The sequence below is a fragment of the Ciconia boyciana genome, chromosome 11 (assembly GCF_034638445.1).
Source record: "Ciconia boyciana chromosome 11, ASM3463844v1, whole genome shotgun sequence".
NCBI classification, from domain to species: Eukaryota; Metazoa; Chordata; class Aves; order Ciconiiformes; family Ciconiidae; genus Ciconia; species Ciconia boyciana.
In genome coordinates, this window is record NC_132944.1 from 24,071,184 (window position 1) to 24,085,356 (window position 14,173).

Here is a 14,173-nt window from a genome sequence, read left to right on the forward strand (position 1 = left end):
GGGTCGTTTAATCGATGAATTATCAGTGGAACACAAGAAGCCTATTTCAAACATCAAAAACCTCCTTAAAAAAATTGAAATGAAGAGCATTATCTGCAATTCTGGCAAATGAAAGTATCTGACAGACATTACTGCTTTTCAAATAAAAAAAAAAAAAGCATAGTAATGATAATAGCTTGTAATTTTTTTAATAATGATTCACGATACTACTGATTTAAATCATATTTCTCATAACCTCAGGTGGGGCTATGTTTTTCCCAGTATCAGCGAACCTTTCTTCCCGCCTAGTCAGATGTCCCTATCAGACCTAGCACTACGTTGTTTCTACTGAAAAACAATATAATGCATTGTGGTTTGCATGAGCTCCGAAGGCTTCTCCCGGATTCTCCTGGTTTCACCTGCCTAAACTAAGAGAATGATAATGTATCCATCTAGCTGTGCTGAAAATTTCTGAATTAGCTTCTTTTTATTTAAAAGAAGTTAATACGATGAAGAACACGGCAGGAAGACGGGGACAGAGGGGCTACAGACGTCTGCTTTGGTTGCTCTGACCAGCCGCTGCTGCATCCCCGGACCGCACCTTCTGCGCTCGCACTCACTCACAGAGCACACCGTGCGCGAGGCTCTTCTGCAAGAGCCTTTCAGCGCTGGCCCTCCGCCAAGTCATACGCTAGTTGGTCAGGACACTTTATCATCGGGTTCTAGTTCAATGCCCTACGGCTCTTTCACGTCAGCTTAGAGGATACATAATCGCTAGGGTAAAAAGAATGAACTGGGCCCTAATGACTAATCTATAACCTTAGTATACTATTTTCTTCACAAACCCTACAGTTTTTAAAGCCTCGGAAGTCTGAAGACCTAACTTCTAGCAAATTCATTGCTACAAGGTTTTGTTTAAAAACAAACAAAACTTCAAGAAAATGTAGTTGTTTTGGAAAATGGAAGAAAACTCCATTTATTCATTCCTCCTCTAGGATCCACAGCAGGGATCATTTAAAAACATATTTACATTACTGGTACTTGCTTTTGCAAATGTACACATGCTGATGTCATGCATATATTTTATTTTGTGTTAGCAGGTAGGAAAAAGGATGTGAAATGAAATCTGTAATGAACTGATACAATGGGATGTGAAATTACATAAGGAATGTTCTTATTATAGCAGGTTATAAATAGTTTTCTGCTATCTGTAACTCATGGACATTTTTGCTTAAGAGAGTAAGTAGAGAAATCCAGTTCTCCTTTTGAATAAACTCCAGGGGAGACTCTCTCCAGCTACATTTTATTATCTAGTAATTTATTTTATGGTGAATGGGAAGATGCTATCTGACAGCCACGCAGCACACGTTTTCTTCATCTGTTGTTCGCCTTTAGGTTCATTCCTAGCATGCAGGTGATCTGCACATCCTACCCGCTTTTTCTGAAATGGAGGCAAAACACACACGTTTTCAGGAACTTACCACAAGGAAAACATATTGCTTCTGGATGCTATATCAGTATTTGAAATGTCAGTCTCATACTATATTTCTACCACTCCATTTAATCATGTAAGAATTAATGTAAAACCGTTTGTATCAGTAAAAGTCCTCTTGATTTCTGCAAGCAAAGTTTATGCCTTGTTTTCTGCATGTGAATATTCCTGTTGAATCCCCTGAACCAAGCCACTCGATCGACACTAGATACACAAATAGGTACCTTGCTGAATCAAGGCCTAGATTTGACTAACACCCTGCAAAGAAGGTCATCTTTTGCAGAGTTTAGGTGGAATCAATAGCTTTCTGATCATGGAGGATCAGACTTCTTTTCCAAAAGGTACAGAATGACCAAGCTTTCTGAGCAATAAAGCATGATACCTAAGGGTAACTGGAGTGAGAAATGGTTGGCTTTACTCCACATTGGAAAAATGTAAATTCTTAAATCTGTGTTGCAAATCTTTAAATGTTTCTGAGCTCTCAGTTTAAAGGAAACCTGACAGGACCTAGTGGAGTCAGCCACTTCTCAGCTGGGTCATAGCTGTAAGCTAGTAGGCGTTTTTCTCTGGGGAACAAAAGAATTCAGCTACATAGACCCATGGAGCTGATCTTTCCCCAAGTGATTTTGTAACAGCATCTTCTGGCTAATCTGTTTTGAATGGCTGAGTTCCTGAAAAAATGGATTTTCAAAAGTGTTTAGATTTTTAAAGATGCAGATTTTCAGAAGTGTTTACGCAGAGTTGCTATTAACTCCTTCTGATTTCCACGGTTCCATAACCAAGCAGGTTCCCATCTGTTTAACTATTTCTATAAACCCTCCAAAATGCTTGTCTCCACCTCTGGACTCAGGCGCCTTACAAATTCTGTTTCTCACTCATTCATAAACACTAACAACTTCAACCACCTGTACTTACTATAGAGTACCTCTCAACAAAGAATCTCAAAATACTCACTAAATGTGGTTAAGTCTTAATATTCTTATTTTATTGCTGGGAAAATGATGCATAAAGGAAATGAGTACCAGAGTTCACACAAAGATCTGATACGGAGAGCCACAACAGTGGGGTTTAGAATAAAAGACAGATCTGTGCTCTCCAAAGCCTTGTTCTATCAGTTAGAAATACTGCTGCTCTTAACAGGCACAGATGAGTGGACTGCGGTTAGATATTGTTTATTTAAGGTCCTGGTAAGGTCGACCCTTTGGAGCTCGCACTCTTATTAGAGATACCAGCGCCCAGAGCAGAGAAGCCGCTGCCAAAATTGAGAAAATTATCAAGTATGTAAAAGAACGTGCTGATGATGTAAAAGAAAAGAGTTGTTATCAAACATCAGTTTAAGGTTTAAACCTGTAAGAAACATTTATTAAGCTTTAAAGGATGAAGACAAAGATCTACTCCGCTATGTTTATGGAAGTTCATCCCTTTGTGCTTATATATCCAACACATATAGCATCTATCCGAGACCTATAGTATATCTAAACTGCAAAATACCAGTACAGATCAATAACAGTGATATTAGAATACAAAATATTCCATTGCATGTCAGTGATAAGTCTCCATAATTGAGAGATTATTTGATCTGCCGTGGCTGGCCTGTTTAAAATACCTGGCAAAGCAACTTTTGATTAAATATCATTTTTGTTCTTGTAAACTATTAATGAAAGTGTAATAAACATTAAGGAACAATTAAAACTATTGTTCTCCCATAACGAAGTTGTATGTATATACAAATTTCAGCAGGACGTTGGACTAGATGACCTCAGAAGATCCCTCCCAATCTAAGTTATCTTAGGATTCTAAGATTGCAAGTGTAAATGTTTTGTAGAGAAGTGCTAAATATATAGCCTAGAATCTTCCTTAAATAAAAAGAAAGTGAATATGTACTGAAGGTTTTCTAGTGTCCGGTATAAATTACTTACCACATGAGAGAGAATCTGAAACAGTAACAAGATAATTACGACAAAGCTCATCTGTAAAAGATCCCATGTGCATGTTTTAATGAGCTGCACAACAGAATGCTGTAGTACAACGACAATTGAAATACGGGGACTAATTTCTATGAAACGTAGAGTATCCCTCTTCATGAAGATGAGAGGAGGCAGGCAGCTGCAGTTTTGTTTCCATAGTATTAGCTCTATGAATTTTGATGCTTTCTTGGACAGACTGTGAGGGGAAATAAAAGATAGTGAGAAATACTGGACTTGCTCCCACTTGAGCAGACTCCCATGATTTCAGCAGCAGCGTAGTTTGTGCAGAAACTGAAGGCCCAGGCGTTCTCAATTTAGTTACCGTCCTCCTTGCTTTTGCAAAAGAGATTCAGTTTATTTGTCTACCTAACTTTTAAATGAGCTGTATCACTAATCTCTGAGGTACAATACCATTGAAGGAGGTAAAACAGAAATGCATCTTAAACTTAGTCTACTCTGGTCAAGGTAATACGATGTTATAACGGCAACATTTTAAGCATAACACACAACAGATTACGTATTTCCTTTGTGAAGTATTTCCTCAATTAGAGTTTTATAATCCTTTTACTTGTTATTAAATAATGAAGTGCTACATGACGGTTGGACTCGATCTACGGTTGGACTTGATGATCTTAAGGGTCTTTTCCAACCTAAAGGATGCTATGATCTGGACCTATGTTGCAGGATAGGAGGAGAAAACACAGCTCCCATAAACATGGTATGGTGAAAGCAGCAATAGAAATTTTCTTTGAAGAGGTGTATCTTAATGTGAGATTTTAATCTCGCCATTTTAGTTTCTTTACATTTTGCTCCTTGCACAATTCCACATAGGAATTTCCCTGTCACTGAATGAGTAACTTCTAAATATTCTGTATCCTATGTAATACATAATAAATTACAATTATGACTGTTTCCTACAATTCAGCTAATAATTATTTGAATGCCTTTACATTCAAAGGAATTAACAGTGTTAGCCTATGGGAAAATAATTTTCTTTTCAACCCCTGAGGTGATACTAAAGCATTTTTGCAGGCTTTTTTCCCCTGAGCTTTTTGGGAACATTGCAACTAGCACAGGATATTTTTTGGTCAGGTCATCTAATGCCTGAAGAACTATTCAAATATACTTCAAAAGGTTTTAGAGCCAATACATTCTTCTGAGCAATCCCTAGTCCTTCAGCATTTCAGAACTTCAGAATGAAATATCTGTGCTCCAAGCTACTTTATATTTAAATCTATGTTTTACAAACTGGCTACATGTGGGGAAAAAGGGAAACATCAGAATTATATCTCCCATGTCACCAATTCCTTGTTTAGCCTCCTGGGTGTAACAGCTACCACAGAGGTTAGAGAAAAAAAGTGTAATTGCACTGAAATTTTTCTAAATATTGTTCAGCAAGTTATCCAGATAACACCCACATTTTTAATTAAAGAACAAAACACAAGCAACAAAAACTATAACTGATCTTTACATGGAATATACATTTTAAAGTATATTATAAAGTATTCTTCAACATTTGTAGGCTTGGATCAATCAAAATGGCCAAGGGATACAAATTGTTTTCCTTCAGCCAGGAAAAAAATGAGTAAAGATGAGGAGAAAAGGTTTTGTCTCCACTGCTGCCTTTCCTTTGCAATGTCACTGGGGAGGGTGGGCTGGAGCTAGAGGTATACAGGAGATCAACTAATGTGAGCTGACGGAGGGGTATTAAGGCTCTTTCTCCATGTAACACAAAATGTGTCATTTCAAATGAATATTGCAAACCCAATTTTTTGTTCAATCATATTAGCAATTTACTTCAGTGATTCCAACAAATACCTTTAATGCTGCCTATGGAAAACAGTTATTAACTCCCTGAGATTTCTGTCCTTTGTTTAATAAAGTGGCTGCTATTCTGTAGTGCATACCTTGTGAAATAACAGATAGTTGAGAACTGAAAAGTTAGATTCTTGGCTCAGTGATAATTATTCTCAAATAAGTAATTTCCTTATGCATTGATTCCGTGGCTGAGGGTAGTATTTCACTCTTTTAGTGGGATGCTTTAAGGATAGAAGTATTGGGAAGTGCTTAACTGCTACAGAGCTCAGGGCTGCTTAGTATCAAGGCAAACATAAAGAAAAACAAATAGCTACTCAGAATAGATCGGGATTGGTTGTGTTCATTTCAAGATCTCCATGGTTAAGCAAACGGACAGAAAGATAAGGAAAGCCTTCCTCAACAAATTACTTCTGTGCACAGAATTACAAGAGCTCTTAGGCTCTAAGTAAAAAGAATCATCTCCTACTTAAAATAAGAGAGGAAAATAGATTAGACTGATTTATTCCAGGCAAGAGAGGAGCTGAATCTCCCTATAAGCCTGGCAGAGGGATTGCAAATACATAATTAAGGAAAAAGTAGTAAAAACTAAAAGGATTTCCATTCTGTGAAATATCTATAGAACGTTACACTATATAAAAGCACTAGATCAGCAAGGTTAGAAAAATATCTTAAGGTCTCCATTCCCTTTTCCCACAGAATACAGTATAGACTAAGATTCTTTTTCATACATAAAAGACGCTCAACATTTTGAGGACATTTGGGCCTCCTATTTCTGATGGAATTATCTTAAATGAGGTTTAACTTGGCTTCAAAATAAGAAATCTTGGAGAGAGATTTGTAGCAGGATTAGTTTTTTAATCTATGTCACCTTTGTGTGTTAAGTTTAGACTCCTTAAGATTCCCTTCTTTCTGCCTACTCATATTACCTCTTATTACTGTCTTTTAAAATATCTAATAACTAAATGTGAAATATTCCAGAACACCTTTAACTACTTACAAAAAGTTGATTGCACTTCTTTTGTTTATGCTCTAAATCTGTTTCAGTCCAAAATCTGTCTTCAGTTTTTAGCTCAGCCAAAGAATGAGACGCTGAATATTACACCCCAATGCATAATATTGAGAAATAAACACCATAACTGCCAAAAAGTACCTCTAGTACAGATTAATGGAAGACTCCCACCACCAAAGATGATACCCTTAAAAATGCTTATAAAACATGTGTTATGTACTGTAATTAAAACGAAAACGTATAGATTTTTGTCCCCTCAATTCCAAGACATCTTAGCTAATAAATTAGAGGTATCCCAACAGGCACTCTCTTACAGCAGTACAGTTATGCTCCTGTATCATCCACCATAGCTATATTCCCAGTGATAGTCATTCTTTCATCACATGCAGGATATATAAAAAACATGAATGAGCATTCATCAAATGTGCACTTCCCAGACTGCTTCTAATCCCAGGTTCTGTTTACTTGCACAGTAAAATGCAGTTTCACCCTTCCAAGCTTCACACTTCATTCAGTTTCCTTCTTGATCTCAGTGATCTTTTCCACTCTACCCATACCTTCCTCTTCTCACCCCAGCCCATTTTCTTCAGTTCCTCTCTTCAAACAGAAGATCCCCAGAATTTCCTTTTAACATGAAAAAGTATTAGTTTTATTATCCGGAATGTCTGAACCTGATTCAGACACCAAACACAAAAAATTTCAGCCTAACAGTTTAAGTCTGGCTATTTTTTAATATACTGAAAACATGAGCTTATCATTGGAAGTGTTGCGCAACCTCAATACTTGGTGGTGACACCAGCCATCTTCATAATGAACTGTTATGAGTAGCCTGTGATAAGAGAGTAAAATTGTCAAAAAGCGGGGCCAAACTATTGAGTAGTTGTGCACTTTCTTCTGTTTTTCTTATAATAAAGCATAGTTCCTACCCCAGCAAAACTAAAATACCAGTTATGCATTTGGATAAGATACTACTATAATTCACAAACTGTCCTCTGCAATGTGTTGTTTTGTTGGGTTTTTTAATATATATACTTTATTATTTAACTCAGTGAAGATTTCTAATGTTCTTTACAACTTTTCTTGTAGCTTCTCCGACATGAAACCTTCTTGCCTAACTCCGCAATGTGTCTACTGCATATTTAGGTACCCTTAAATTATTTTAATATTTTACAATTACTTTAATATTAAATCAATTTGAAATCCATGTAAATGTGCACCTACCCTTTCCACCTAAATTTGAGCTACAGTGCCTCATTAACATTTACAGACTGATTTTTCCAAAAATGAGTCTTTTATTAACCTAGATAACAATGTAAAATATAAAAAATCTCAAAGTGCAAATTATCACATAGTTTTGGATTCTAAACAATATTCAGGAAAAAAAGCCTGTATTATTACTGGTATCTTACCTTTATCTTTCTATCATCAAATAAGTGGAATGACATACACATAGATTTGTAAGTCCTATATAATTATCAGTTTGTTATGGGATACAGTTTTCATATGTCGTAATATGTCATCGGATTTTAGCAACACAAAGAATACCTCCTTCATCAGAGCTAGCGGGATGCAACGTGTAAATGAGTGCATTCCTCTTAAGTGGACAAGGGAAAGTTGAAGTTCTGCCTCTTTACTCGTGGACCTCAAACCTGCTATTTTCTTCCAGAAGATTTTTAGAATTAGTGGTGGAAGCAGTAGTCTGGATGGGAACTCCCAAGATACGGGGAAGGCAATGGCAACTGGTATTTCCTGGAGGCCAAGCTCAAGCAGAAAGGGAGGAGATATTGGGAACTTGATGTGAGGCCAAGCTGAAAGGGGAGCAGGATGATGATTGCTGGGAGGCCGAAGTTCATCCAAACTCAAACCACCAGGGAAAGCTGAAGGGCTTGGTTTGCAGCCAACCCCTGACAAACTGAACTGCGGAGGGCAGTCTGTGAACATCATCACAAACCAGACTCCCTTTGACTCCCTGACACATATCTTCCTTCTGGAGGACTAATGAAGTAGCAGCAGGAGCAAGAGGAAACACAAAAAGGATATAAATTGAGTGAAAACATAAAAAAATATAGATGCTGTTGACTGAAAGTCCATTGCCTTTTCAGGAGGCTTCACTGAGGAGCTTGGAGGGAAACAGGTTATCTGTAAATTATCATGCAGACAGTTATGCTGTATTTCAAACTTTACAAGATCGTAGCTGATGTGCTGCCAACACTCAAACAAAGGGCTCCCACAGAAATCTACTCATTTACCCCGTGATAAACTTTGTGTACCAGGAGCATAGCTCAAGGGAGCTACTTGGGAATCCATTTGTAATTTTTAAAAAAAAAAAAAAAAAAAAAAAAAAAGCAAACCCAAAGAAAACCAAAACCACACAAAAACCCAAGAAACTCCCCCCCTCCCATAAGCCTGGAGGGAGGTAACCACTTGGCATGCAGAATTACACTAAGTGCACTTTGCTGGAAAGATATATACCTTGTTCCTGAGAAATACAAGGAGTACATTGATAGTATAACATAGTGGTTTGCACAATTTGAAGGGGGTGAGGTGGAGCACGGTTAAGCCCTGTCTGGTGTCTGGATTATCCTCCCTGTGACTTTTAGAAAATACCTGACACCTACTGACACCTGGTTCATTCCATTACAAAGACCGAAAGACTGAAAGAACAAAAAAGTGGGTTGGGTAGTATTATTACCCTCAGGAATGCTTCAGTAGCGTGCGGAGAGAATGCAAGTGCCATCATAAAGAAAACTGCTGGTGGCAGAATTTTTATAAGGAGTTCCTATGAGCCTTCAGCTTTCTTCCAACATCCCCCTGCATAGCCACTGGTCTGACAAATATTTCTGAATTCTGGCGGTACAGGAAGCATGTGAAGACTGAAATCTGACCACAGTAACAATAAAATAATGAAGCAGTGATGGTATTTTAATAACTCCCCAACCACTTTTTAGTTTTATAGGGTTTTCTTGTTCATTTTTTGGCAATATTCAAGTACATCCCATGACTGAAACGAAAAATAAGAACAGTATATATTTGCAAGCTCATTTATAAATCTTAAGGGAGGATCCATGACTTGTGAAGTTCTCAAAAAAAGGTTTACTTCTTACAGCTGAGGTCCTAGTTTAGAGTAGCTTAGCCAGTATACCTTTCACATCTCCGCCAAAAGGCTGTGGTTTCAAGTTTGCAATTAATGAACCCTAAGAGGCGCAAAGTTCAGACAAACATCCAGAAATTAGGATACTTATCTGAACTCTTGGAGACTGCGATCAGATTCTCTTAGGAGATGCCAGGCTTTCTGCTTCCACTTGTAACTAAAATACAACACGTTCAAACCTTTCTAGTATTTTATTTTTTTCAGACTTGATCCTGGCTACTACCTAATCGTAGTAGTAGATATGTTACCAAAAAAGTCCGTATCTACGTATCTCAGCATTGTGAGAAAGGCTGATTTCAGAAATGGGCAAAGCGTCTATTGTTGTTATTTCCAAAGAGGTTTATCCCTCCAAACTGAAATCCTATCCTAGCAGAATGGCTACAAGTTGTCCTATTGCCAGGCACAGAATAGTTTGGATGAGGCGTTAAAGATAAATGTTATAGCATCCACTGCAAAAGGAACTCATGAGGTCTCTGTCCAGTTTCTCCCATGTCAGTTCAATGCCTTCTGTTGACCTAGAAGCCAAGACATGGAGATTCTGCTGCTACCAATCTTAGCACGGAGGGGAGAGGCTTACAGAATTCAACTCCTCCTGCCTCCAGAACACACTGACTACCAACTGCTTGCTCTATCCAGTTATCACCATGGGTACTTGCATGCATGCAAGAGCTGTGAATATATGAAATCTCATGAGTCAAACTAGACTTAGGACCCCGAGTGAGAAAACACCAACATTTCATCAAATCACATCACTTGGAAATAAGTCTTGGATCTCTTATTGACTGAGTTATAATTATAGTGACATTCTCTACAAACTGTTTGTGCTATACTGTGATTAGCAAATTACTTTGAATTACTAAAAATGAGTAATGTTATTTGAAGTCGAGTAATACATCAGAAATACCTCATCATGAACGCAAATCTCCAGCCTTTCAACACCATACCTATTGGATGTTTTATAAGACAAATCTTTACTGTAATGTTCCAGAATAGTTTTCATATTTTTATTTTTCTAAGATCACTGCTTTATTTAACCATGTTTTTGCTGTTTAACCACATGGTGTTAATCTATAGTTTTAGAAAGGTACATAAAATGTACGTGCCCAAAAGACTCAGTGCACACTTTTTTATGTGTTTGAAATAGATTTGAGTAGTTCCATAGTATTCTGTAGTTGCAAATGCAAAGAAAATAGCGCTGGTGGATTTGCAACCCTCCTGATTTGTGTCTTGTAGTGACAATTTTAAAAGACAGTAACAGCAAAAGATACAGACGTTATACTTTTCCATGAATGGTATTAGCTGCAAAAGCAGCTTTGTTTACCTGTTTTTCATTTTTTGATCAAAAATGCATCTTTATTGAATCTCTGTGTAGAAAAGAACACACCTGCCTATTTGCTCAACAAAAATAGGAGCTAGTATTTGAGCTATAAACTAGCATTAGAGTAGAGATTTAAACCATGTCAGGAACAGAAAGTCACCTTAGATTAATAACACTGAAAGATTTTCCAGTATGCTGAAATGTAAGTTTACTTCTTTTTCATATTCTCCTACTTTGTATGGGTAAAAGAAAAGAAATACCATCTTTCAAGATGTGTTCAGTATATTACATACAAACACCTCACTTGAAAGTTTATTCAGTTTCTAAAACCATGGATTAACATTGGCCATAATCTGAACATCTTCACATTTACTTGACTTTATTTCATGAGAACATTTTGTTGCCACCATTTTGAAACCCTGTCAAGAAATGTTAATTATACTTCCTAGGAATAAACTATATTGGGGAAAATAATTTATCTTTTGCTTTATCTATCCTGAAGAAGCTCAAGTGTGTGAACTGGATAATAGCTAATGTGCATCCAACAGGTCAGGCAATGACAACTTTCTATTTTACTTCTCTACTTACTGCATTTCAGGAAAAATAACAAATTAACATCTTCAGAATTGCTACATAAGCCTACATACTCTTCAGCAGAAATGTTTGCTTAGGTCTGATCTTGGGAACGGTCATGAATTGAGAGAGGTCTTCATATTGCTGAAAATTAGCCAAGAGCTTATTTGCTCATTAGACAAAGTTGAAATTACCTCCTTAATGCCACGAAATACAATCTATTGACTAATTTATGGACAAATAAATAATTAATAAATGTTTTGAATGGATACTCCAAGAAAACAACGAAGAAAGAAGGCTTTTTAAAAACATTGAGACTGATAAAATTAAAAGGCATTGACAGATTTTTAAAATTTCCTAATAAAATGTCATCATTGCCTGAGATATGTGTGCCAAGTTATGATCGTAAGTGAACTTCTCTAGGCGAGTTATTAACTTCTGGAAATAGTGTAAGTGCTGACATGACTTCCACAACAGAAGTACAAATGCACTACACTTACATCACATAAACCATTATCCAGATGCTTCAACAAGTAGTATATTACAATTTATAGCCTAATGATTAGTAGGATTTAGCTGTCAATACAGCAGTAAAGCATATTTTAGAAGTATAAATTAATAATTTTTGAGGAAAATCAGTATCATGGATACCAGCTGTAATCCTCTAATGGAATAGCTTTGAAATAAATCAGGAAGGTTTGCTGAAAGGTAGCTGTCTTTGATATTCTGTTAAACTAAGGATTTAACATATTAAACAGCTTCGATTTCTACTAAGTTGCAAGGTAGGTGCAAATTCAGCTGGGGCTTCTGCCTGAAAGGTGTTGAGCACCGCTAGTGCTCACTGAAGTCTGAGAGAGTTAAGGGATGCCCAGCATATGATAAGAATACTTAGCACCTTCCAGAATGCAGCTCTGGAGAATGCAGAAAGTCCTCAAATCTCCACTCAAAAAAGGACTTTCAGCAAGAATTTTCAGAAATTATGTTGTCGTATAAAGACAAACCTGTTATTGACTTTCAAAGAAAGTTAGCCTTCCAAAGGCCAGATTTTTATAGCTGTTAAGGCACACACCAAAGGTAGACTGATACTGATGGGATTTCCAGAAGCACTTATTTCACACTGCAATCGGTAAACAATAGGTCGTTATTCTGAAGTCTCTACTGTATTCCTAGGCATCAAAATAACTTTGAAATACCACTTTCCAAAATGTAGACATTTCTAAATGACAAAGGTTCTCTTGGAACTGTTGCTATAATACATTTTATAAAACATATTTAATTTTCTAGTAGGGTCAATTCAATCAACTCTGCATTTTACTGCTATTTTACAACCAAGGACGCCAGCATCTTTGTCAGAATTAATAAATCTTCTCAGCATGTCTACAAGGGAAGCAAAGATTATCTTCTCCATTCTTTCAGAGTACAGAGCTGATATGCCCTACCCTAAGGGAAAAGCCCTTCTCCCTTTCATTAAAAAAAGAAAATCAAACACACACATTAGAGATGCAGTAAGCTATAACCAACTTCAATAAAGTATATTTAAACAGATTTATTTTAAATGCTGATCTTGATTTTTGTTTCCCTGCTTTTTCCTTCCCCTTTTTCCCCTCCCACAAGTTTCCCTGCTTTATTCCCTGCTTTTACGTGCAGTTAGAAAGCATCTATAAGGATGGAAGACCATGACTTCTGCATGTGTAGAGATACTTTTATACCGTGCTGACTTCATAACTAAGACTCTTTTTCATTTAATTCAATCAGATTAGATTGTGGTACTGATTATGATAATATCCACAAATCAGCATTTTAACCAAGTTTCCATGGAATCACTATATGCCCCTGTTTTCTTTTTAGACAAGGCTATGCCTGTTTAACAAGTTTGCCGAGGACAACATGTTTTGTTTAAGTTACATTAACTGGAGCCAATACTTCCTAATTACATTACCAGAAGAAACATTTACAGCAGTACTTTTACCATGGGAAACCCTCCATCGTTCAGCCCATCTTAATCTCTGAAAAACAGGAAACATCAGCATTGCCATTGCTTAAAATGTGTTAACTGGTCTTACATCTATAAAATAATCTCTTTTATTAAATGACAACATTAGTCTTGTTTTACAATCTTCATATGTAAGGACATTATCCCACGACATCTGGATTTCTGTGAAACTTCCATCAGAGAACATCTGCCTATGAAGACAGGGTGGTCCAGTGGCTAAAGCACTGAACTGGAGTTAGAAGGCTTAGGGTCTGTTCCTTGCTCTGCTGTTTACCTGTTGTGCAACTGTGACCAAATCACCTTACTTCTCTGTGCTCCATTTCCCCGTTGGAGAAATGGGAGGAAGGATACTTCACATTCTATGAAAAGTAATTTGAATTTTATGAATGAAAGCAATAATAGTTAAGTGTTCTTACAATCATATGTTATAGATTAGGGTGCAACCCGGAAACAGGCATGCCAACTTGCATGAAGCCATCTTGGGTGAGAAAAATATGGCAGGATTTGATCTTTAAAACTGTAAGACAGAATGGGAAACCTTTTATCCAGAAGCAAAGGTCACTCTTCCAAAAACACTGGACCTACTGCTTTATAAAAAGTTAGAAAATAAGAATCTTTTCAAAGCATATCCTCATCAATTTTTAGTCTACAACTGCAAATAGCAGAAATAGCCTGTAGCATTTTTTTTAATCTCCCAAATAGTGTACTTTCTAAAATCACATGGTGGGTGTATACTAACTCTAACAGACGGTGACCACAAACAAAAGAGGGTGGTTTCTTATTTGTGGTTCCAGAGAAAAGCTTCAAAGTCTGAATCCTAAAAGTCTGAAAAAAGAGACAACACAACAAATACTTTTTTTTCAGAACATTATT

At 36.8% G+C, this 14,173-nt stretch overlaps 1 protein-coding gene across 1 annotated transcript in view; it reads right to left on the bottom strand.

Moving 5' to 3' along the window:
* Positions 1–14,173, bottom strand: part of CACNA2D3 (calcium voltage-gated channel auxiliary subunit alpha2delta 3) — a 478,745-nt gene that overhangs the window by 48,394 nt on the left and 416,178 nt on the right. The window lies entirely within an intron of this gene.